Source organism: Eutrema salsugineum, unplaced genomic scaffold (assembly GCF_000478725.1).
Source record: "Eutrema salsugineum unplaced genomic scaffold, Eutsalg1_0 scaffold_4, whole genome shotgun sequence".
Taxonomy (NCBI): Eukaryota; Viridiplantae; Streptophyta; class Magnoliopsida; order Brassicales; family Brassicaceae; genus Eutrema; species Eutrema salsugineum.
In genome coordinates, this window is record NW_006256686.1 from 15,308,197 (window position 1) to 15,316,846 (window position 8,650).

At 44.2% G+C, this 8,650-nt stretch overlaps 2 non-coding genes across 2 annotated transcripts; both read right to left on the minus strand.

Annotated features, from left to right (window-relative positions):
- Positions 1–436: 436 nt before the first annotated feature.
- Positions 437–543, minus strand: LOC112085002. The gene has a single exon (XR_002898647.1). It is a non-coding gene; the product is annotated as a small nucleolar RNA R71 (small nucleolar RNA).
- Positions 544–7,208: 6,665 nt separating this feature from the next.
- Positions 7,209–7,315, minus strand: LOC112084714. Its single transcript, XR_002898375.1, has one exon. It is a non-coding gene; the product is annotated as a small nucleolar RNA R71 (small nucleolar RNA).
- Between the last annotated feature and the right edge of the window lie 1,335 nt (positions 7,316–8,650).

Below are 8,650 nucleotides of genomic sequence, written 5' to 3' on the forward strand. Positions count from 1 at the left end.
TCAGCAAAGACAACATGTGCACCACCAACCACACCCTTTCCAACAACAGCAAAGGAGATATGAGCAACCCCAAGTCTATGTTGGAGAGAATGATAGGGCCAATGCTCATCAGTATGGAGCTGGTATTCAGGCACCACCTGTGCAAAACAACAACTTTGAAGTGAAGGCATCATTGCTGAATATGGTCCAAAACTCAAAGTTCCATGGGTTAGCAATGGAAGATCCCTTGGAACACTTGGATCAATTTGATAAGGTGTGTGATCTGACAAAGATAAATGGAGGTTCAGAAGACAGCTTTAAGCTAAGACTATTCCCATTCAGTCTTGGTGACAAAGCTCATCAATGGGAGAAGAATCTTCCAAGAGGCTCCATTCAAACTTGGGAGCAATGCAAGCAAGCTTTTCTATCTAAGTTCTTCTCCACCTCAAGAACTGCAAAACTGAGAAACCAAATCTCTAGCTTCACTCAGCACAGCAATGAAAGTTTTGGTGAAGCATATGAGAGATTCAGGAGCTACACAAACCAATGCCCACACCATGGGTTTAATGAGGCTTCTCTTCTCAGCACACTTTATAGAGGAGCTCTTCCTAAGATTAGAAACCAGCTGGATACTGCTTCCAATGGGAACTTTCTGGGTAAAGAGATACATGCTGCTTTAGAGCTAGTGGAGAACTTAGCATTGAGCAATGATACTTATGGTGAAGACTATGACAGATCAAATAGATCTGAAGGTTCAAGCTCAGAACAGAGGCTCAGCAGAGAAGTAAAGGAGTTGAGAAGTGAATTAGACAAGCTGAAATTCACCACTCGGAAGCCATTGCATTTTGTTGGAGAATATGAGGAACCTTCTCAAATCTTTGAGAACATAAGTGAAGAAGATCTTACCCAAGAGGAGCTTATAGATATCAGTATGGTAATGCCAATCCAAACCTTTCTTACAGGAACACCAATGTAGCAAACCCACAAGACCAGGTGTATCCCAATTCTCAAGCTCCACAGAACTTTGTTCCCAAGAACAACTTTCAAGGAACATTCCAACCCAAGAATCAGTTTGGTCAGAATCAGGTTTTGGTCAGCAACAGCAACCATTTCAAGGTCCTAGTTTCAGTTCACAGCAGCAAAAGGCACCACCCGGGTTTGGTCCACCACAGTTCCAACAGCAAGCGCCTGTTCAACAACAGTTTCAGCCACCAACGGTTCAACAGCAGCCACAGATGGGTACATATATGGTTGGTATTCTGCAACAACTACTTCAGGGTCAACAGATCTTTGCAAGCCAGAATGCAGCCATGCAGCAGGAAATCAAGGAACTGAAGCAGAACCAGGCCTCAAGCTCAAGGAACCAAGGTCACCTACCTGGAAAACCAGAACCCAACCCCAAGGAATATGCCAAGGCCATTACACTGAGGAGTGGAAAGGAGTTACCTGGTATTGAGAACAACAATGTTATCATTGAGGACAATGATCAAACTGAGGGGGAGGCAGCCTTAAAAGATGATCAAGTTGCTGAGAAACCAAGGACAGAAAAGAGTAAAGAGGTAGAAAAGGAACCAGAACCAGAGAAGAAATATGTACCACCACCTCCATACCAACCCAAGCTCCCATTTCCAGGGAGATTTAAGAAGAAACTAGTGGACAAGGCAAGAGCTGTATTTGAGAAGGCACTCAATGAGACACCACTCACTATGCCTCTCATTGATGCATTCTTAATGTTGCCAAAGATGGGGAAGTTCTTGAAGGATGCCATTCTGAACAAGACAAAAGAGCTTCAAGGCATGGTGGTACTAAGTCATGAATGCAGTGCTATTATTCAGAAGAAGTCCATTCCAAGGAAGTTAACTGATCCAGGGAGTTTCACACTCCCTTGTGCCATTGGACCTGTTCTATTCTCTGGATGTCTTTGTGATCTAGGAGCATCAGTCAGCTTGATGCCATTCTCCATAGCAAAGAAGCTGGGCTTTAGAGTCTTCAAACCTGCAATGATTTCTCTTATCCTTGCAGATAGATCAGTTAAATTGCCTGTTGGTATGTTGGAAGATCTACTTGTCAAGATTGGTGGTTTTGAGGTTCCAACAGATTTTGTTGTGCTGGAAATGGATGAGGAACCAGTAGATCCTCTTATCTTGGGCAGGCCATTCTTGGCAACTGAAGGAGCTATTATTGACGTGAGAGGTGGGATAATAGAGCTTCAACTTGGGTCTGAAAAGCTCAAGTTTGATGTGAATGAGATAATGAAGAAACCCACCATTGAAGGTCAATGTTTCTATGTGGAGACAATGGATCAGTTGGCTGATGAGTTGCTAGAGGAGCTGAACACTGAGGATCCTCTTCAAGCTGCTCTAACTCAAGAACAAGGAGACAATGGGCTCTTAGCTGAAGCAAGTGAAGGGTACAAGTTGTATTTGGACAATGCTAGAGAGCTGGGTCCTGAGACGAGGTTTTTGGAACTGGAACAAAGTGGCTCTGAGGTCTTGGCTATCAAAGGATCAGACACCAGCCAAAGCAGCTTGGACCAGGATTGGAGTGAGGCTGATGCACCCCCTGTTGAGCTCAAGCCTCTACCAACAGGGCTCAGGGATGCTTTCTTGGGCTTAAACTCCACATATCCAGTAATAATCAATGATAGCCTATTAGAGGATCAAGAGAGTGCATTGATTAGTGAGATAAGAAAGTTCAGGAGAGCCATAGGGTATTCTTTGGCTGATATTAGAGGGATCTCTCCTGACATTTGCACCCATAGGATCCACCTAGAGGACCAATCTATGTCCTCTATTGAGCATCAACGACGACTTAACCCCAACCTTAAGGAAGTGGTTAAGAAGGAGATACTAAAACTTCTTGAGGCAGGGATAATTTACCCAATCTCTGACTCAAGATGGGTGTCTCCTGTTCATGTTGTGCCCAAGAAGGGTGGGATCACAGTGGTTAAAAACGAGAAGGATGAGCTGATAGCTACTAGGACTGTCACAGGACACAGAATGTGTATAGACTATAGAAAGCTCAATGCAGCCTCTAGGAAGGATCATTTTCCTTTACCTTTCATTGATCAGATGTTAGAGAGGCTTGCAAACCACCCCTTCTTTTGTTTTCTCGATGGGTACTCGGGGTTCTTCCAAATTCCCATAGACCCCCGAGATCAAGAGAAAACAACATTCACATGCCCTTATGGCACATTTGCATACAGGCGCATGCCTTTTTGTCTCTGTAATGCCCCTGCCACATTTCAACGTTGCATGATGCATATCTTCTCTGACATCATTGAAGAGAAAGTGGAGGTGTTCATGGATGACTTTAGTGTCTATGGCTTCTCCTTCTCGGATTGTCTCTCTAATTTGTCACAGGTCTTGGAGAGATGTGAGCAGCATAACTTGGTGTTGAACTGGGAGAAATGCCACTTCATGGTGCAGGAAGGAATAGTTCTTGGGCACAAGATATCTGAGAAAGGCATAGAGGTTGACAGAGCTAAGGTGGAAGTGATGGTGAACCTGCAAACTCCCACTTCAGTCAAAGGGATAAGGAGTTTCCTTGGGCATGCAGGGTTTTATAGAAGATTCATCAAAGACTTCTCAAGAATTGCCAGGCCCTTGACAAGGCTGTTGTGTAAAGAAGTGGATTTCATCTTTGATGCTGAATGTGAAGAGGCCTTCAAGATGATCAAGGATGCATTAGTCAGTGCACCAATTGTTCAAGCCCCAGACTGGTCCCTTCCTTTTGAGGTTATGACAGATGCATCTGATTTTGAAGTTGGAGCAGTTCTTGGCCAGAAGAAAGATAAGAAGCTTCATGTCATCTACTATGCTAGTAGAACACTTGACTCTGCACAAGAGAAGTATGCTACTGATATGTTCATAATTTGCATCATTTAGGTTGCATAAATCATTCCAAATCATGTTTTATTTCATGCATTTTAGGTCCTTAGGGTTTGTTTTAGAACTTAGGAGATGCATTAGGTCCCAATGAGTCTTTGCATGTTTTGAGTGTCTATCAGGTGAATATGGAGCTGAAAAGATGAATCCAGGAGGTGGAATGGTGAGCAAAGAGTGAAAAAGTGGAAAAATTGGGTCTTGGGAGATTTTCGGCCATTCTCGCTGGCCAGGAAGGTTTCACCGGCCATTTTCATGTACCGCGGGAAGCTTTACCGGCCATTTCCATGTACCGCGAATGAAGTGTATCGGCCAAAATCTTCGGGTGTGAACGAGTCTCAGAAATCGCCTGTCCGGGGGGCCTTCCGGTCCGATTCAGACGGCGGGTCCTTCATAGAAGTTGGAGAGCATTAGAGCACGGTCTCATAGCAAGTGGAATCGTGGAATTCGGACGCGTGAGCAGAGAGATAAGCTCGTCGGAAGGAACCCCTGTCTCGCAGGTATTCCGGACCGAGCAAATCAGTTTTGAAGGATGCGAAGGACGGTGCACTTCCAGGCCGATTCAGTTTCCGAGGCCTTCATGAGAATCAGAGACATTTGAGTCTTCTTTCCAGAACATCCGAGATCAATCAATTCGGAGCTTTGAGCAGAAAGATACGGTCTCCGGAATGGACACATGTCTAGGCGCCTCTCTCTGGTCGTGTAAATGCGCTTCAAAGATGTGCCCTCCAGGAAACCTTACACTTCCCAAGCACTGAAACTTCCTTCATCAAAGTTGGAGATAAATGAGTTCTCTGTCTTCTTCAACCGGAATTACTCAATTCGGACAGGTCTCCAGGAAGTTACACTCTCCGGAATGAGAGATGGTCCAGACAGCCCAGGATGACTAAGTTAAACATGCCGCGATTTCAATGCCACGGTCCACACTTGGCCGTGGCAACTTTTGTGCACCCTCGGCCAATGACACGATCTTCATGCCACGGTGTGAGGCTTGACCGTGGCAAACACACACTTGGCTGAGAGGAACTTAGCAACCGTTCGGCGATTGACACGGCCTAAATGCCACGGTGTGAGGCTTGGCCGTGGCAACATCTTGCAACCTTCGGCGATTGGCACGAGCTTAATGCCACGGTCTGGGACTTGACCGTGGCAAATGAACAAGTGGCTGGAGATAACTTCTACACAGTTTCGGCTTTTGACACGATCTCAATGCCACGGCCTGAGACTTGGCCGTGGCAAGCATATACTTGGCTGGGAAGGACTTCACATGCATGCGGGTTTTGGCACGGTCTGAATGCCACGGTCTGGGGGCTTGACCGTGGCAACCTTTACACATCTTCGGCGTTTGACACGGTTAACTTGCCATGAGTCCCAGATGAAGCTTGATCAGACCGTGGCATCAAAATGAACCTAGAACACAATGAAGTCTTTGACACGGTCAGGAATGCCACGGTCACACCAAGGACACACCAGACCGTGGCAAACCCTTCTTTGCCCATCAAGGCCGGGTCAGTACCCGGTTTGTTCCGGGTTGACCTGGTTCGCCCAAGCCTCCTTTAAAAGGTTTTTAGACCTAATTTGTAGAGGACACTTAATCTACTTTTAGTCTTCTTTTCCCCTTTTGTGAAAAACCGACTGAATACACTTTGTTTTAGAGAGTTTAAAATCGATTTGCAGTTTATTTCCTTCTTGTTCATCATTTCTTATCATCAAAATCAACTTCTAATCATGATTAACAACACATCTTGCAAAGGATCTAGTGTGTTGATCATGATTAGTGAGTAGTTACCTAAATGAGGTTCTAGATGTGTAGGTTAGGGTGCTAAAGTGTTAGATTAGGAGTGCTTAGGGCTAGATTCATTGATTCATTTCTCTAAACAACTGTTCTCTATGCTAGATCCTTGATAATCACTTGAGATCTAGATTCTGGGAATTTCATGCACCAAAAGTGTTTGATGAAATTCCTGAAAGAGTTGTGTTAGAGGTTTAAGCAATTTTTTTCATCATGGGAATGATTTGTTAAATGCTTGAATGATCATTGAGAACTGTTTATTAATGCATATTGATTCGTATTTCACAAATGGGAATTTGGTTTGAAAATGGATTAGTATAGGGGTTAATACCTTCATGAGAGGATTAACCTAGATTAGAGTTCTTAATCATTTGAATCATGTCTCATCATTGTCATTAGCATTTCTAGTTTAACACCAAAGCACCCTAACCAACTATCATGTCCAGAATCTCATGCCTCCATCATATCATATTCATATCATTTGTCATTGTCATTAGTCTTTAATCCTGTTATGTTTATAGTTATCTCTAGATTAATCAAAACCCACTCTTGTTTGCTTGAATTAAGAACTTGATCATATAGCTTAGTGTCTAACACCACATCTGGATTGATAAACCTCTTTGTGCTACATTGACAAGGGGATTGATAGCCCTGAGACCCTAAAAAGTCTTGTCTATCAATTGGCGCCGTTGCCAAATTGTGGTTTGATTAGCATTAAGCTCTGATCTTTTCTTGAGATCAAGTGCTTACTTTCTTGTTTTTACTGATTCCTTTCAAGTTCTGTTTGTGATTTCAGGTGTATGAACACCAGGTCTAGATCAAGAAGCTGTGGTCCTCCTTTTCCTCTAAACGACAACATCAACCTTTTGGTACCAAGGAGGAGAAGAGACAGACGTGGTAGACAAATTGATCAGACTGAGATGGCAGAACAAGAAGATCACGTGGTAGATATAGAACAACCAGTTCAGGAGCAACAGGCTCAAGGTCATGGAGCTGGTATTGGAGTTGGTCAAAGACTTCACCAGGGTAATGTTCAGCAGGAACAGGTGCACCATCAACAAGCTTATGTCCACCAGGGACAAGCTCAAGCTCATCAACAGAGGCATCAGGCCAATGTTCAGCAAATACACCAGGTGCACCACCAACCCCACCTTTTCCAACCACAGCAAAGGAGATATGAGCAACCCCAAGTCTATGTTGGAGAGAATGACAGGGCCAATGCTCATCAGTATGGAGCTGGTATTCAGGCACCACCTGTGCAAAACAACAACTTTGAAGTGAAAGCATCATTGCTGAATATGGTCCAGAACTCAAAGTTCCATGGGTTAGCAATGGAAGATCCCTTGGAACACTTGGACCAGTTTGATAAGGTGTGTGATCTGACCAAGATAAATGGAGTTTCAGAAGACAGCTTCAAGCTAAGACTATTTCCATTCAGTCTTGGTGATAAAGCTCATCAATGGGAGAAGAATCTTCCAAGAGGCTCCATTCAAACCTGGGAGCAATGCAAGCAAGCCTTCTTATCTAAGTTCTTCTCCACCTCAAGAACTGCAAAACTGAGGAACCAAATCTCTAGCTTCACTCAGCACAGCAATGAAAGTTTTGGTGAAGCATATGAGAGATTCAGGAGCTACACAAACCAATGCCCACACCATGGGTTTAGTGAGGCTTCTCTTCTCAGCACACTGTATAGGGGAGCTCTTCCCAAGATTAGAAACCAGCTGGATACTGCTTCCAATGGGAACTTTCTGGGTAAAGAGATACATGCTGCTTTAGAGCTAGTGGAGAACTTAGCATTGAGCAATGATACTTATGGTGAAGACTATGACAGATCAAATAGGTCTGAAGGTTCAAGCTCAGAACAGAGGCTCACCAGAGAAGTTAAGGAGTTGAGGAGTGAATTGGACAAGCTGAAATTCACCACTCAGAAGCCAATGCATTTTGTTGGAGAGTATGAAGAACCTTCTCAAATTTTTGAGAACATAAGTGAAGAAGGTCTTACCCAAGAGGAGCTCAACTACATTGGGAATCAGAGGTTCCAAAGATATCAGTATGGTAATGCCAATCTAAACCTCTCTTACAGGAACACCAATGTAGCTAACCCACAAGACCAGGTCTATCCCAATTCTCAAGCTCCAAAGAACTTTGTTCCCAAGAACAACTTTCAAGGGTCATTCCAACCCAAGAATCAATTTGGTCAGAATCAGAGTTTTGGTCAGCAACAGCAACCATTTCAGGGCACTGGTTATAATTCACAGCAGCCAAAGGCACCACCAGGGTTTGGTCCACCACAGTTCCAACAGCAGGCGCCGGTTCAACAACAGTTTCAGCCACCAATGGTTCAACAGCAGCCACAGATGGGTACAGATATGGTTGGTATTCTGCAACAACTACTTCAGGGTCAACAGACTATGCAGCAGGAAATCAAGGAACTGAAGCAAAACCAGGCATCAAGCTCAAGGAACCAAGGTCACCTACCTGGAAAACCAGAACCCAACCCCAAGGAATATGCCAAAGCCATTACACTGAGGAGTGGCAAGGAGTTACCTGGTATTGAGAACAACAAAGTGATCATTGAGGACAATGATCAACCTGAGGGGGAGGCAGCCTTAAAGGATGATCAAGTTGCTGAGAAACCAAGGACAGAAAAGGGTAAAGAGGTAGCAAAGGAACCAGAACCAGAGAAGAAGTATGTGCCACCACCTCCATACCAACCCAAGCTCCCATTTCCAGGGAGATTTAAGAAGCAACTAGTGAACAAGGCAAGAGCTGTATTTGAGAAGGCACTCAAAGAGACACCACTCACAATGCCTCTCATTGATGCATTCTTAATGATGCCAAAGATGGGGAAGTTCTTGAAGGATGCAATTCTGAACAAGACAAAAGAGCTTCAAGGCATGGTAGTACTAAGTCATGAATGCAGTGCTATCATTCAGAAGAAGTCCATTCCAAGGAAGTTAACTGATCCAGGGAGCTTCACACTCCCTTGTGCCAT